Below are 17,543 nucleotides of genomic sequence, written 5' to 3' on the forward strand. Positions count from 1 at the left end.
AACTGGACCAGCCTCGTGCACTCTATGACTTCAAGAGCAGGTCAGAGGATAGGACAACTGCGGTGAGTAACACACCTTCTGACTCCACAAAGCCCTTCCACCAATGTCAAGGCACAAGTCAGGAGGATGTTGGAATATTCTCCATTTGCCTGGATGAGTGCAGCCCTAACAACACTCATAAAGCTTGACACCAACCAGTCTGCTTGATTGGAAGCATATCTGCCAACTTCATTGTTTCTTCACCACCAATGAACAGTGGCAGCAATAGATGCCATCTCTGAGATGCACTGTCACAATTGATCAAGGCTTTTTCGACAGCACCTTCCAATTTGAAGGACAAGGGCAGCAAAAACAGGGGAACACCACTACTTGCAAGCTCCCCTCCAAGCCACTCACAATCCTGAATTGGAAATATATAGCTGTCCCTTCAGTATTGTGGTCAAAACCCTCTCCCTCAAGATCAGCACCCCTCTGTCTCCTATCCTGCACCACCTCTCCCTACTATTGAAGTCCAGGTCAAAATTGCATGAACTTCCTTGTGCATGTGCAGCACTATATTTGCAAAGGACATTACCCATAAAGTCCACGTGATGATATTGAGTTTGGAACTGGGCACATGCATGTACCTGAATAAGCACACAGAACTGAAAATGTGTTGCTGGAAAAGCGCAGCAGGTCAGGCAGCATCCAAGGAACAGGAGAATCGACGTTTCGGGCAGAAGCCCAAGTTGCTGATGTCAGCAAACCCTGCCTGATTATTAATATTGCTTGAAGGACTATGTTTTGAAGAATTGTGGAAAATGGATTTATTTTCAGGTTTAAGCAAAGACCTGGAGTGGTTTCTTTAAAAGAGGAAATTGAAGTTTCACTGTGCACATTGACGATTTTGTTTAAAGAAGGCTTCCTGTGTGACAGGTGATGAATGCTTGACTTTTACTAGGATAGTGTTTGAAGAGTGACTGCCTTGTATCTAGTTCAGTTGGAGAGAAGCTTATGACGAACAAGTCTGGAGGAAAGCTTACAAAGAATAAGCCGTCCAGCTGATTTCTGAAATGTAAACCTTCTTGATGAGTTCGGGGTAAAACCTATTCATTCTCTTTAAAAAGGTGATTGAAGTAACACCTCAAGACATATTTCCTGGACACGCCATGTCTGCAAGGCTTCAAAGTCAGACATTGAATAACAGTGACTTCACCACACAAACATCATAGGAACAGACTCTGGGACATTCTAAGTCTTCCTTCAACAATAACCTCTTAGCCAAAGAATATTTTTTCAGAAAGGCAATTTCTGCAGAGAAATCTGTTTCTGTTACTTGTCCTGAAAAGTGGAGACATTTGTTTTTTTTTATTTTGGGGATACCCAGAGGCATAAGCATTTATTCTTCCATTTCACTGACTGTGCATGTTAACTAATTGTTGCAGTGTCATTGAATACATTTTCTTTTAGATTTGAGATTGGTCTTGTTTTTTAAAAGTGATAAATGAGGTATTTAATTGGCCATTTTGGTCCCTGTAAAAAGCTTTTTTGTTTTCTGATGTGACCTGTCGAGCTCCTCCACATTTGTCACTTGATTACAATTATCTTCTCGGAGGGCAGTCTCAAACAATGACGAGACAGAGTACAGGAAAGAGATTGAGTGCTTAGCTGCATCAACATTAGCAAAATGAAGGAGCTGGCCATTGACTTCAGGAGGGCACAGCCTTGTCTGCATCATTAGTACGAGATGGAGATGGTTGAGAATGTCAAGTTGCTGGGAGTGACGAGTACCAACAATCTGTCCTGGTCCACCCATGTTGACACTAAGGTCAAGAAAGAACAGCAATGCCTCTAATTCCTCAGGAGGCTGAGGAAATTCGGCATGTCCGCAAGGACTCCGAGCAATTTTTGTAGATGCCCCATTGAAAGCATCCTGGCTGGTCGCATCACAGCTTGGTATGGGGAGCACTGTTCCCAAGCCCCCAAGAAACTACAGAGAGTTGTGAACACAGCTCAGTGCATCAAGAAAACCAGCCTCCCATCCTTTTACATCATCAATACTTCCCATTGCATCGGGAAAGCAACCAACGTAATCCAAGACCCCTCCCACCCCGGTTATGTGCTCTTCCACCCTCTTCCGTTGGTCAGAAAACATCACAGTTTGTATGCACATACCAACAGATTCAAGAACAACTTCATCTCTGCTATTCCCAGACTTTTGAATGGACCTCTCAAATTTTAAATTTCCTGTTGATCTCACTCTCTGTGTACCTTCCCTGTAGCCGTAACATTGTACTCTTCACTCTGCTCTACTACCCTCATGCGATTTGTACAGTATGATATGCCTGTACTGCATGCTAAACAGAACTTCTCACTGTACTGAGGTACAAATCCAATCAAATCAATTATCTGGTTTGACCTGGGTCAGATATGAGGGGATTACAATGGGTCCACGTACTCTAACTGGGAGGAGGAGAAGAGTTCCTGCTCCTAATTGTTATCCAGTGACCCTGCACTTGAAAGGGAGCACAGACATGGTCAGGCTCAGCCCTAGTACTGCACATGGTGGATTAGCCATCACACACCAGGAGGGAGTCAGCATCTGCCAGAGAGATTGAGAGGAACTGGAAGATTGTTCCTAACTTCACACAAACCACAAGTGCTTGCCTCAAAAACAAATCAGTTCAAAGACAAGACCTGCTGCCATCGAAAGCAGCAGGAAGTGTTAAATCATCTGACATGACAGAGAAGGGCACGTGATCAAATGCTTACACAAAGACAGAGGTAATTTTGATTGAATATTTCAACATAACAGAAAGAATGAGCAATGCTCGGAAGAATTTGCCTGTTGAGAGATGTTGGTGCAATGCCAACTGCTCCTAGCTCACTGGAATGACACCTTCCAGCCTGAATTAATGTTAATAACTGGAGATCAGCTCAACATCTCAGCGTTTAACTGCTCCAGCAATCACTGTCATGTCGGAGGCATTGATGATACAATCAGAAGGATATGCTCAATTCCGCTGTCCAGATAACTTGAATCGATTGCAGGATGATTCACTGAATAACTAGATTAAGATGTGCAACTCATCCAATGATTCCTCTCTCCAACTGGCCTGTCCACTTTCCCCCTGACAGCCGTACTATACAGCTGCTGCCCAGCCATTCTTCCCTGTCATTGTTTCAAATAATTCTTTCACATGCTGGTGTCATTGGCAAGGCCAGCTTTTTTGTTGGCACAACATTAATTGTGCTTGAAAATTTGACAATGTGTTGTCCTCTTCAACAGTTGCAGTCCGTGTGGTGTGGGTGCACCCACAGAGCTGTGAGGAAGGGAGTCGGACCCAGTGATAGTGAAGAAACGATGATATGGGTCCAAGTTGTGGCAGTCAGCGAGTGGGCCCAGTGTGGACTCAAGTGGGCCCAGTATGGACTCATGTGGGCCCAGTGAGGACTCAATGGGTCCAATGCGGACACATGTGGGCCCAGCGTGGCCTCAAGTGGGCCCAGTATGGACTCAAGTGGGCCCAGCGTGGCCTCAAGTGGGCCCAGTGAGGACTCAAATGGGCCAAGCGAGGACTCAAATGGGCCCAGCGTGGACACATGTGGGCCCAGCGTGGCCTCAAGTGGGCCCAGTGTGGACTCAAGTGGGCCCAGTGAGGACTCAGGTGGGCCCAGCGTGGCCTCAAGTGGGCCCAGTGTGGACTCAAGTGGGCCCAGCGTGGCCTCAAGTGGGCCCAGTGAGGACTCAAATGGGCCAAGCGAGGACTCAAATGGGCCCAGCGTGGACACATGTGGGCCCAGCGTGGCCTCAAGTGGGCCCAGTGTGGACTCAAGTGGGCCCAGTGAGGACTCAAGTGGGCCCAGTGTGGACTCAGGTGGGCCCAGCGTGGCCTCAAGTGGGCCCAGTGTGGACTCAAGTGGGCCCAGCGTGGCCTCAAGTGGGCCCAGTGAGGACTCAAATGGGCCAAGCAAGGACTCGAATGGGCTCAGCGTGGACACATGTGGGCCCAGTGTGGCCTCAAGTGGGCCCAGTGTGGACTCAAGTGGGCCCAGTGAGGACTCAAGTGGGCCCAGTGTGGACTCAAGTGGGCCCAGTGTGGCCTCAAGTGGGCCCAGCGTGGCCTCAAGTGGGCCCAGTGAGGACTCAAATGGGACAAGCGAGGACTCAAATGGGCCCAGCGTGGATACATGTGGGCCCAGCGTGGCCTCAAGTGGGCCCAGCGTGGACTCAAGTGGGCCCAGTGAGGACTCAATGGGACCAATGTGGCCTCAAGTGGGCCCAGTGTGGACTCAAGTGGGCCCAGTGCAGACTCAAGTGGGCCCAGTGCGGACTCAAGTGGGCCCAGTGTGGACACATATGGCCCAGCATGGCCTCAAGTGGGCCCAGTGAGGACTCAAGTGGGCCCAGCATGGACACATATGGGCCCAGCGTGCCCTCAAGTGGGCCCAGTATGGACTCAAGTGGACCCAGTGAGGACTCAATGGGTCCAATACGGACTCAAGTGGGCCCATTGTGGACTCAAGTGGGCCCACTGAGGACTCAGGTGGGCACAGTGTGGACTCAAGTAGGCCCAGTGAGGACTTAAGTGGGCCCAGCGTGGACACATGTGGGCCCAGCTTGGCCTTAAGTTGGCCCAGCGTGGACTCAAGTGTGGCCAATGAGGACTCAATGGGTCCAATGCGGACTCAAGTGGGCCCAGTGTGGACTCAAGTGGGACCAGTGTGGACTCAAGAGGGCCTAATGCAGACTCAAGTGGGCCCAGCATAGACTCAAGTGGGCCCAGTGTGGACTCAAGTGGGCCCAGTGAGGACTCAAGTGGGCCCAGTGTGGACTCAAGATAGCCTAATGCAGACTCAAGTGGGCCCAGCATGGACTCAAGTGGGCCCAGTGTGGACTCAGGCCCAGTGTGGACTCAAGTGGGCCCAGTGTGGACTCAAGTGGGCCCACTGAGGACTCAAGTGAGCCCAGTGTGGACACATGTGGGCCCAGCGTGGCCTGAAGTGGGCCGAGTGTGGACTCAAGTGGGCCGAGTGTGGATTCAAGTGGGCCCAGTGAGGACTCAAGTGGGCCCAGTGTGGACTCAGATGGGCCCAGTGTGGACTCAAGTGGGCCCAGTGTGGACTCAAGAGGGCCTAATGCAGACTCAAGTGGGCCCAGCGTGGACACATGTGGGCCCAGTGTTGGACTCAAGTGGGCCCAGTGAGGACTCAAGTGAGCCCAGTGAGGACTCAAGTGGGCCCAGTGAGGACTCAAGTGGGCCCAGTGTGGACACATGTGGGCCCAGTGTGGCCTTAAGTGGGCCCAGTGTGGACTCAAGTGGGCCCAGTGAGGACTCAAGTGGGCCCAGTGAGGACTCAAGTGAGCCCAGTGAGGACTCAAGTGGGCCCAGTGAGGACTCAAGTGGGCCCAGTGTGGACTCAGATGGGCCCAGTGTGGACTCAGGTGGGCCCAGCTTGGACTCAAGAGGGCCTAATGCAGACTCAAGTGGGCCCAGCGTGGCCTTAAGTGGGCCCAGTGTGGACTCAAGTGGGCCCAGTGAGGACTCAAGTGGGCCCAGTGAGGACTCAAGTGGGCCCAGCATGGACTCAAGTGTGGCCAATATGGACTCAATGGGCTCAGTGTGGACTCAAGGTGTTGGTGCCAGAGACGGGTTTAGGTTCTTGCATGGTTGAGGCAGTCCCACTACTGACTCATGGGTGCTGCAGTGTGGTTCCTGGCAGCGTCTGTTTCCAGCAAAGATTCATGGAGGTGGTAGTGGAGACCAGTTTGGCCCCAGTACGAGACCCAGCAGCATCAGCAGAGGCTACATTGGCGAGGTGGGCCTGTAGTGGACTTACAACGCCCTCAGAGTCAAGTTTGAGCCAGTCCGATACCCCGCAGCATTGGTGGCATGTGCATGGGTGAGGTCCATCGAGGACTCATGGTGATGAGGGTGTTGATGGAGGTGAGGTGGTGCTGAAGAGTGGTGACTCTTAATCCAGCAGTGGTGGAATGGCAAGGGTGCTTGTGTCCATGACCGATGGCAGAGCACTTCGCAGGAAGAACTGTAAAGTTGAATACATCTTCTTTATTTTTCTGTCTTTATTTTCTGTGTCTTGGCTTTATTTTGTATTATAAGATGGCACTGGAGATTGGCAACACTGTACAACACTTTTCACTGTAATTTGTTACAAAACACAGTGAGAGGTGTTGTGTAGTGCTGCCAGTCTCCAGTGCTATCTTAAAACTTTTGTAACAAAATGCACATGACAATAAGTAAATCAAATCAAAGATATCAATCAAATCAAAGTCAGAATGCTGTGTGACTTGGAGGGGAACATTGAAGCCTAGGTGTTCCAATGCATTTTCTCCTGTTGACCTTTCAGGTTGTGAAAGAGTTGACATTGTGAAGTAGAGAATCCTGTAAATGGTACACATAGAGTCACAGTGCCACAATGTTAATTGTTAACAATGCTTTATTTGGAGAACGCCTCTGGTGTAATGGAACTTCCCTGAGGCTACACAAATGCAGAGGGCAGATAGCCAAATGTTTGGTGAAAGACGTAGGTTTTAAAGAAGGAAAGAGAGAGTGAGGGAACTCCAAAGATGAGGGGTGAGTTAGCTGAAGACACAGCCACCACTGATGCGGTGATACAAATCAGAGATACTCAAGAAGCACAGAAGCTGTGGATTGTTGTCTTGTGATGTTTTCACGTCTTGGACCCTGACTCTCATCAGGAATGATTGAGCAAAGGCATTAATGAGCTTTGGAGATGAGTGATGCTGACAGAACCAAAACTGAGCATTGGTGGATTAGTTATTGGCCACTATGAATCGCTGCATATTGTGATGATGCTCTTCCTTTAACAAGGTTAGCTTGTCCTTAGTTATTTTTTTAGAGGTGTTGTAAACACATAGATTTCCAAAATGTCTGGGTTTATCTGGTTGAAGAAGCTTTTAAGTTTTTAAACAATCACTTGGATAATGGAAGGGGAGGGGCCAGCTCTCCCATCTCAGCTTTCCTCTGGTTTGGTTTGGCTTTAGCCTTGGCATGAGTTCGGCTTTTTTGAGGCTGCTGGTCAAAGAAACAGGTACATGGAAGAAGGCGTTCCATACCGAATCTCTCTGTCATCTCTCTCTCTCCTGTAAGAACCTGTGTTTGATTTTACCTTTTGTGCAAAGGACTGTTTGTGGGGATTGTTGCGAGTATTTGGAACAGGGTCATTAAGTTGGGGTAGTCTGTTGAGTTTTTGGATAGGTTAAATAGTTAAGTTATTCTATATTTGGATCTCTTTTGTTTGTGTTTCATTCAGTAATCTTGCAAATAAATTTGGTTTTGTTTAAAACTAAATGGTTGGACCAGCTGCATCACACCTGGAATATCCACTTTACAGCTACTTAAGACAACGAGTAAAGTTAGGGTCCGGGCTACGTTCTTGAAATGTTTTGAGGGAGTCTGGCCTGGTCCACAAAAAGAGGCTGCTTCTGACAATATCTTCCATCGCTTTGTTGATAACTCAGAGTGGACTAATGAGGCAGTAACTGGCCAGATTGGTTTGTCCTGCACTTTGTGGACAAGAGCCAGTGGATCGATTTCACTCTGTTGTTAATTCTGTCTCAGGCAAGTTCTGTGCTCTCCCATCATCTTCACACAAAGAGTAATCGTATTTTTCTTTCTGTCCCCACCCATGAACATTGAGGCAAGTAAAATGGCCAACAGACTCAGCACAGACTCGGGGTGAAAGCTGGGGCTAATGTATCATTGATTTTGTACCACTTCACTGAACATAAGGATTAGTATCCATTGACCCAACTGGGAGGCACCCTCTCCTGAAATAGCATTCCTTTGTTGGCAAGAGGGAGAAGCTTTTTTGTTTGGAAGACATTGGCTCTTGAAGAAGTTACATTCAACATTTTGCCACATGATGCTTCTATCTGTTCTGATTTACTGTCTTCCTGGTAATCCATTAATCCAATCAATTGTCCATATTCTGTCTTGTAGATTGTGATCTTGCCATATGGTACTAGAATGCACATCTTAACATTTCCTACTATTGATCTAATATCACAATCTAATATCATGAGCTGTTTTATCAGTAATCTAATCCATCCAGTCAGCAATCTAAACTCTCTGATGAATCAATTTGATTTCACAAGAAGCAATCTTTTTCTAATGTATTTATTGACTGGCTGGAATTTGGATTTTGCGAGTTGGATCTGAGGGGTTCATTCAATAAAATGAGCTAAAATTGTGGTTCATGGAGATCAGGTGGACAGCCCTGAACCTGAAACCTGAAGGGTGGGAGCAGGCTAAGGCTTCTGGGTGATGTTCCCTATCTCCCTATCTGCAGGGTTTGGTTCATCTATCTTCTTCATACATCTTCACATTCACTCTTCCTCCCTTGGGGAACGGCCTGCAGGCTGGTTAGTCTGTCAAAGGGCATCATAGGCTCTTTTTCCATGGCCACAACGTTATGAAGACTACTAGAGCAGAGTCTCCAGCCCAGAGATAAGGACACTACTGCTAAGTGACAAGATCTCCATGGGTTTGTCCAGGAAGAGTGATGATAATGTGGAAGGTGGAAACTGTTTCCACTGAAGAGGAAATGTCTAGGACAAGGGAGGGGATATCACATCAAAATCAGAGCGACCACACACACACACAGTGGCAGATTGTGGAACCTGCTCCCAGAAAGAGCAGTAGGTACGACCTCAGGTAGTCATTCTTTTTTCCACGAGTTTACAAAAGAAAACTAAAAAAACGACCCAAAAGTATAAACATTGATATACAGTTAAATCTTAAATAAATGATAACCAGAATCTATCAAACAAGAAAACAGAAATACCAAGAGAAAAAAAAAATCCAACGGCTAACACATAAATTGAGCAGTGATATACATGCTCGGAATGTGTTAACATCAGATCACAACACAAACCCGTATTTATCCAAAACATCAGGCGCATAGAGCATATAAAATTCACAAAAATAAAAGCTCTTTAGTACATTCAGATCAATATAGTAAAAAAGCTATTTCTAAATAGTAAAAAAAGTATAAAACATATTTAAATAGAGATCTTCCCCCTTATTCCCAGGGGGCATCACTTCCTTTCCAAAAAACCCTTCATAACCTCTCCCAACCAGTGCCCCACCCTTGACCCAGGCACCCCACGATAGGATAAAGAAAATTCAAGTACACTACTGAACTAGAACTAACAGTGAGTACTCTATTCCCCCACCCACACCAATACTTGGATATATTTGGTAATGTTAATACCATGTATGAACATATATGACTGTAAAATTACAGTCTCAGCAAATAATAATTAAATATATTAATACAAAATAACAGGGGAAACAACCCTGCTCCCAAGGACAAAGATAAAATAAGATAAGGTAGCCACCTTCCCCCCATCTACATTAACTAGACCTCCTGGCCTATATATATATATATATTAAAAAAAAGTGGGGGGAAGGAAATTGCTAAGTAAAGGATGACTAAATAAGCCCTTCTTCCCACCCCCCGGAGATAATATTAAACAGTAAGATAACGAAAGGAGAAAAAAGGGGGGTAAACCGGGGTGGGGATAGGGCAAAACAACATCAATTAACTCTTATAATTTGTCTAAGAGAGTCCAAAAGTTCCTTGGCCTTGTCCGGTGATCCGAAGTTATACACGGACCCTTCATGGCTGAAGCGTAGTATAGCTGGGTAGCGCAAGGAGTATTGAATGTTTAAATCCCTTAAACACTCCTTTGCTTCATCAAACGCCTTCCTCTTTCGAACCAAAGCTGGGGAAAAGTCCTGAAATAACATAATCTTGGATCCTTTATGAGTCATGGCTTGTGGATCTTTCCCAAGATTCCTGGAGGCTTCCAAGAGCATCTGCCTCACCTTATAGCTCTGCAGCCGGAACAGGACCGGGAGGGGGGCGCTGGTTCGAGCGTATTGCAACCCGGTAGGCCCATTCTACCCTTACCTGGCCTGATCCAGCCTTCAGATTCAATAACCACAGAAGCCACTGTTCAAGGAACCTTGTCAGCTGGCCTTCTTCTTCCCGTTCGGGAAGGTCCAGCAAATGAATATTTTTTTCGACGACCTGGCATTCAATTTCTTCGATGTCTCGGCCGTGCTTTTGTCACGCGGCTGAGAGTGAATTCCACCGACTTCAGGACTCTTCTATGAAAGCATCGATCTTCACATCGAATTTGGAGATTATTTCCGCGAGACTCGCCACCATAGGCAAATCCCCTGGGGGGGCTGCGGACGCCTCTGCTGCAGCTGGGGAGGGTCGGGGGGAGGCTCCTGCCTGCTGAGAGCTGCGGGCTCCTTTCCCCCTAGTCATTTTTACAGGAGACTGAACTGTATAAATTTAGTACTAAACCACTAATTACATTAAATAAAAACCATTTTTAGTTGATTTTGTGAGTGTGGTGGGGGAGGGTGGTCCACTTTGCCTAGGTCTAGGGAGAAGCACTATAGACTCAGACTTGCTGAGTCGCCGCCATCTTGGATCTCCCCAGGTAGTCATTTTAAAGTTGAGATCCGGAGACTTTAGCTGGACAAGATTGGAAAAGGTTCTGGAGCCTTGGAGCAGTTGGATTGAGTTGTAACATCAGTGAAGGGTGAGGCAGAGCTGAGGGGCTGAACAACCCCCATTCTATTGCTGTGTTGCTAAGTCAGCGAAGGCCTCCTGGCATGTTTGGAATCTGGTTCTGTGACATTTATAGGGCTAATTGAGAGTACAAACCCACATGGACAAGAGGATAAAACGGATGGCTCCAGACCAAGGGACAAAGCGCTCTATATCTGTGCTGCAGTTTCCATCATCGTCAATGTTAGTGGTTTGTGGACAAAATAGAAAGTGACTTGTCGAACAAATTGAAATAGCAGATTATATGTTTCGGGCCAATCAACGGTTTTGATAAACCTGGCAATTTGCTCTGATTGATAGTCAGAATTCAGCCTGACCTCAAAGAATGGATGCAGGGGACAATTGAAAGACTTGATTTGATGTCCTCTTCTCTGTGAGAAGTTTGATCTTTCCACCACTGTGAGAAAATTCAAATGCTATGCTGATGTCAGCTCTGAAAGTGGCATGACATTTCGTGATCCATGCCCCGGTGTGTCATGTCATGTCATGTTATCCCACCTTTTCCATTTTCAGAGCTGAAACTGTGGAGGGGAATTTCCAGGTTTCTGCTTAACACAGTGCAAACTGGGCTAAAGTAAAAACATTAAGTGCTGGAGACACTCAGCAGGTCTGGCAGGACTTGTGGAGAGAGAGAGAAACTGAGTTCATGTTCCAAGTTGAACATGACTCCTTTTCAGAACTAAATCACATTGGGACTCAAAACAATAGTATATTTTCCCTCTCCATAAACTCCATAGGCTTGCTGAGCATCTCCACCACTGTCTGCCTTTATTTCCAATCTCCAGCATCTGCAGTGTTTTGGTTCTACTTTGCTGCTGTTCTTCCATTGACTTCTCAACTTTGCCCGACAAATAAATGCACACCCTCTGGATAGTTTAATTTCCTCTCTGAAACGGTTCTCATTTTTCAGCATGTATGATTGATGATGTAAACCTCTTTGGGACTAAATTGCATGAATCGCAGATTAGCTTAATTGAAGACTCATGATTTTAAATAAAAAGTACTTTGAGAACAGATGTCCGGTCAGTGCAAAATATAGATTGGACTTCTTGAAGGATGATGCAAGCAAAAATGAAAACCTCCACCAGATATGGAAGAATAATAGAACCCCTACAGTGTGGAGGCAGGTCCATTTGGCCTATCGAGTCCACACCACCCTCTAAAGAGAATCCTGACCTGATCCACACGCCTACCTTATCCCTGCATCTCCCATGGCCAATCCACCTAACCTGCACGTCTTTGGACTGTGGGAGGAAACCCACACAGACCAAGACAGAGGGAGATCATGCAAACTCCATACAGGCAGTCGCTCAAGGGTGGAATCAAACCCAAGTTCCTCATGCTGTGAGACAGCAGGGCTAACCACTGTGCCAGCCCCTAAGTCAGTGTGGAAGCAGGCTTTTCAGCCCATCAGTCTGCACTGTCCACCTGACCTAGCCCCTGATCCTAATTCTGTAACACCACATTTAGCCTGGCCAATCCACCTAACCTGCAGATCTCTGGAGTGTGGAAAGAAGCTGGAGGAAACCCAGGCAGACACGGGGAGAATGTGCAAACTCCATGCAGACAGTCATCTGAGGGTGGAATTGAATGCAGGTCCCTGGCACTGTGAGACAGCAGTGTTAACCACTAAGCCACTGTGTCAGTCCCAGTAGACACAGTATTTTGCTTGTTTTGAGTTATTACCACACTGGCTTGAGACATCCTCCACATTAAAGTCCAACCACTTGAATGAATGCTGTTTTCTATATTTTGTATACTAGAAAGAAAGGTTGTATTTATAGTGTCTTTCATGATCATGGCCTGTCTCAAAATGTTTTGTTACCAATCACTTTGAAGTGTTGTTATGGCTGTAATATCAGAAATGGTTGTGTGAATTTGTGCACAGGAAGGTCTCAGCAGTTCTAGATTTTTGCACAAGGGTTGATATCATGTCAAGTAAAACAGAGCCATAGATGCTGGTGATCTGAAACAAAGGCACAAAGTGCTGGAGAAATTCCACAGGTCTGGCAGCATCCATGGGTAGGATGTCCACAGTGAGCCACAGAAGGAGAGACGCCCAGCCTCCGTTCACTGAGACCCAGGTTTCGGGTCACGCCACAGCTTTGGGCTCAGTTTCTCAGTGGCAGTTTGATCACAGTGTTCCCTGAGCCAGCAGCAGGCAGACCCACAGAGATCACGGTGCTGTGCCAGCCGCACCCAGGTGCTCGTTGCTGATGCTTCATCTGACTGAAGAGCCGAAGGACAGTGAGTTAATTCACAGGGAGACAGGCCAGTGAAGAAGGCACTTGGCTCTTTGAGTACAGAAGTTGGGAGGTCATGTTACAGCTGTACAGGACATTGGTTAGGCCACTGTTGGAATATTGCGTGCAATTCTGGTCTCCTTCCTATTAGAAGGATGTTGTGAAACTTGAAAGGGTTCAGAAAAGATTTACAAGGATGCTGCCAGGGTTGGAGGATTTGAGCTACAGGGAGAGGCTGAACAGGCTGGGTCTGTTTTCCCTGGAGCGTCAGAGGCTGAGGGGTGACATAATAGACATTTATAAAATCATAAGGGGCATGGATAGGGTAAATAGTCAGGGTCTTTCCTCTGGGGCGGGGGAGTCCAAAACTAGAGGGCATAGGTTTAAGGTGAGAGGGGAAAGATATAAAAGAGACCTGAGGGGCAGCTGTTTCATACAGAGGGTGGTGCGTGTATGGAATGAGCTGCCAGAGGAAGTGGTGGAGGCTGGTACAATTACAACAGTTAAAAGGCATCTGGATATGTATATGAATAGTAAGGGTTTGCAGCGATATGGGCCTGGTGCTGGCAGGTGGGACTAGATCAGATTGGCATGTTTGGTCGATGTGAATGAGTTGGACTGAAAGGTCTGTTTCCGTGCTGTATGACTGTACGATTCTATGACCTTTGGGGTTGAAGGGGACCTTCCCGACACTGAAGGGGACCTTCCCGACACTGAAGGGGACCTTCCCGACACTGAGACAATGTTCAGGTCAGAGCTGAAGGAAAGTTGGGAATTTGGGGTGATGCACGTATCTGAGGCTCTCTCCTTGGGCCAACATTGTGCTCAATCTCCAGAAGGACCAGATTGAGAATGTGCCTGTGTGTCACAGGACATTTTCTGGAATATTCAGAACACACAAGAAAAATAGTTGGGCCAAGTGTTTGCCATGTGGTCACAATACTCCAACCATTTTGACAATATGTCTGGGTTATATTGTTGGCACATACTTCCTGTCAACTTTCTGATATCAGTTTCTTTGTCCATGTTGACATGTCACACTGGAATGATGGAGGAGAGGATTGAAATATGACTTACTCCCCTGCCTGAATGATCTGCCAGGCTGTAATGCCACTCATACCTGAAGGTTACCCTTGGTGGTGACTGCTCTACCATCACTTTGGCTTTTCTTCCACGTGTGAAGTGTGCGTGAGTGAATTGGGGAAGAGGTGTAAAAAGGGCTGTCGATTCACTGTCATGCATTCAACACCCAGACACAGTCAAGATGAACCTTGGTCATTGGCATCAGACAGACTGGCACGCTGGAGGTGTCTCAGCTGGGATGACAACCCAAGCTGCGTGTGGTCTTCATGAACATGTGGCTCTGCTCCCTGAGAAGAGGTTGCAGTCACCCTAAAGCAGCAAGGTGTGGTATTCCCTGTGAAATCTCCCAGGCTTCACTCTGGTGCCAGCGAAATCAACTTTTCCAAAAAGGGGCGGCGGGTGTGGATGTGAACAAAGTATGATGAGAGGTCACTGACAGTTGATGAGACACGGAAGGGGGCTAAGAATACAGAGAGAAAGAGAGAGAGAGGGAGCAAGATCAGATAACAGCAGTGGCATTGAGGGAAAGAGACTCCAGGGAATCTAAGCTCCCTGCCCCTTACATTGTGCCATTTGGAGGTAAACTCACCTTCCCAAGTTCAGAGATAGGGAGAGGAGCATCATTAAGACTGTGGTCTACTGGTGGGCGGGGGTGCAGGAGTTATTATCTCAGTTATCTGGATTGTACAGATACATGCAGGCAGCAGGGATGGAATGAGAATGCTTTCCATCACCAGCAGTATGTTCAAAGCAAACCAATGAGCCTTTTCCACAAGTGACAAAAATTACCTCTGATGTTTGGGAAATTTCCACAGAAACCAAAGTGAACTTTGGAAACCACACTGACAGGATGTTTAAAAAAAAAGCCCCTGCAATTCAAAACTAGGTTTGTTATTGTCCTATTTCCAGTGAAGTGTCACCCCGTGCCCCTTGTTAACTCTATCCTGGGGTTACAAGTTTAGGTAGCAGGCATGCAAGCAGGGAGAATGTTAGAATCAAACTCTATCCTGATGCAAAACTGTGCAAACAGGCTGAATCTCACAGTGTGGCTGGAGGCCATGCATCCCATTAGTGCTGTGCTGATGCTTTCAAAGAGCTATCTGCTTAGCTCCGGTCCAGAACATTACTGATCGATGACAAATTGATGCACAGCAGTGCACTTGGGTGGACAAAATGGGGAGAACAATAAACACAAGCTGAGCTGTAGATGTAGTGAGAGGAGAGAGCGAGGGGTTTGCAATCACAAATCTTTGCTGCCTCCTGCTCTTTCTCCACAGCTTTGCAAATCTTTTCCCTTCTGAGTATTTCTGGAACCACACCATAATACAATGACAACTTCAGTCAAGGCTGTTCAGCCCATTCAGCACAGCAATGGAGGTGAGTGTCACTTTCAACATTGCAAGTCGCTGCTGAATCTATTTCAGGCAGTGCTTTTCAGATTCAAACAACTCACTGTGTTAACAAAATGTTCACTTCGCCACAGGGGCTTTGCTGATTATGTTAACTTTATATTCTCTGGTCTGCAGCCAGTGGAAACAGTTGAAAAGACTTACTAAACCTGCCCTCAGCTTCTCCCAACAGAGCCAAGGATGCTACATATCTTTCAAATAGCCTTCTCTCCATACCCTGCCACCAGCAGTGATTTCTGTTTGTTGTCTCTGCTTCTCCTCATTACTTCCATCAAAGTGCATCATCTCACGTTCCTCTCTCATATCATCTTCAATCAGTGGCAATGAGGTGGCCTGGAGCAAGGCGATATCAGGCAGGGTGACTGATGCTGACTGCAGTCCCGTGTTACTTGATGGTGGTGTGTGAACCTTAAGCTCAGGGCCAAGTCAGAATAGGGTTTGGCAGTGTCCTTGTGCTTGTGAGGTGACCTCGCTGTGAGATTTTTGCATTGGTTTCAGATCTCCCCACAGCCTCATTGTCCTTCCCTATCTGTGCAAACAGCTCCAATGTTCCAACACCCTCTGATATTTGCATCATCCCTGATTGTAATCATTGTGCCATTGATAACTTGGCCTTCTGCTACCAAAGCCTGAAGCTCTAACATTTCCTCTTTAACACTCTCCACCTTGCAAAGCCTCTTCCACAGAGACACTCCTTAAAACCTAAGGTTTCAGACATCCATTTCCTCTTACATTGCTGGGTATGAACATTTGTTCAAGAGCACTTCAGTAATGGGCATGTTCAAGGTGCTATGTAAATACAGGACATTGCTGTCTTGTATTCGCAGCTAATCAATGCCACTTCCCCACACACTCTCCCTGTCCGTTGATGTGGGTGATTACCAGAACTCTCTTGCATTCTGGCTGAAACCTGTTCAATGGTTATACTTCACATCTCTGGGACACCTGCACCAACCAACTCCACTGCCCTGTGGCCAAAGACTTCAACTCCCCCTCCCACTCTGCCAAGGACATGCAGGTCCTGGGCCTCCTCCATCGCCACTCCCTTCCCACCCGATGCCTGGAGGAAGAACGCCTCATCTTCCGCCTCAGGACCCTCCGACCCCATGGCATCAATGTGGATTTCACCAGTTTTCTCATTTCCCCTCCCCCCACCTTATCTCAGATCCACCCCTCCAACTCGGCACTGCCCTCTTGAACTGTCCTACCTGTCCATCTTCCTTCCCACCAATCTGCTTCACCTTCCTCTCTGACATATCACCATCACCCCTACATCCATTTACCTATTGCATTCTCAGCTACCTTCCCCCCAGTCCCACACCTCCTCCCATTTATCTCTCCACCCCCAAGGCTCACAGCCTCATTTGTGATGAAGGGCTTATGCCCAAAATGCCAACTCTCCCGCTCCTCGGATGCTGCCTGACCCATTGTGCTTTTTCGGCACCACACTCTCAACTCTCATCTCCAGCATCTTTGGTCCTCACTTTTATATAGTAGGTTGGACTCCCACAGTCCACTGGGTTACAGAATTCCAAAGGTTCAGCACCTACTGAAATTCCTCCTCACCTCAGTCTTACACAGTTGTTGAGCTTCTTAAGTCACCCACCAGGGAAAAGGCCCTATCCATATCTGTCATGTCCTCTGAGAATTCTGTCCACTTCATTGTTAGTAAGAATTGTGAACATTCACAAATGTTGAAATGAAGAATGGCTCCTTTTGGATTGTCCTGATGGGTGGTCTGTGCCAAGGTTCTGTACTCCAGCAAGAAATCAATGCATTTGAATGGCCGACACATCCAGGACAGTGCTGACAGAAAGTGACACAGCCAAAGGCACTGACTTTCCGAAGAGCCAACGTTCTCACTGCCCTCTCAGATGATGTAAAATCTCCCTTGGAACCACGAGAGGCTCAACAGAGAAATGAACTCTGGTCTCCTGATCAATATTTACAGTACTCCCATGACGGCTAAAAACACACAGTCTGTCTGCTCATTCTGATGCTGCTGTTTGTGGGATCTTGCTGTGCTGCATCTCCTACATGGCAAGAGTATCTACCCCTCAAATGTACGGGGTCGGCTGCAAAGCCCTTTCCAGCTTCCTGAGTTGGGAAAGGTGCTTTGTCAGTGCAAATCTGCCTTGTGAATGTGGAGGGAGGTGAGGGAAGTAGGAGATGGATTGCTGGTGGTATGGAGACA

This window comes from Chiloscyllium plagiosum, unplaced genomic scaffold, assembly GCF_037043375.1.
Source record: "Chiloscyllium plagiosum isolate Xiang-an unplaced genomic scaffold, Cpla_swu_hap1 HiC_scaffold_48, whole genome shotgun sequence".
In the NCBI taxonomy this organism is placed as follows: domain Eukaryota; kingdom Metazoa; phylum Chordata; class Chondrichthyes; order Orectolobiformes; family Hemiscylliidae; genus Chiloscyllium; species Chiloscyllium plagiosum.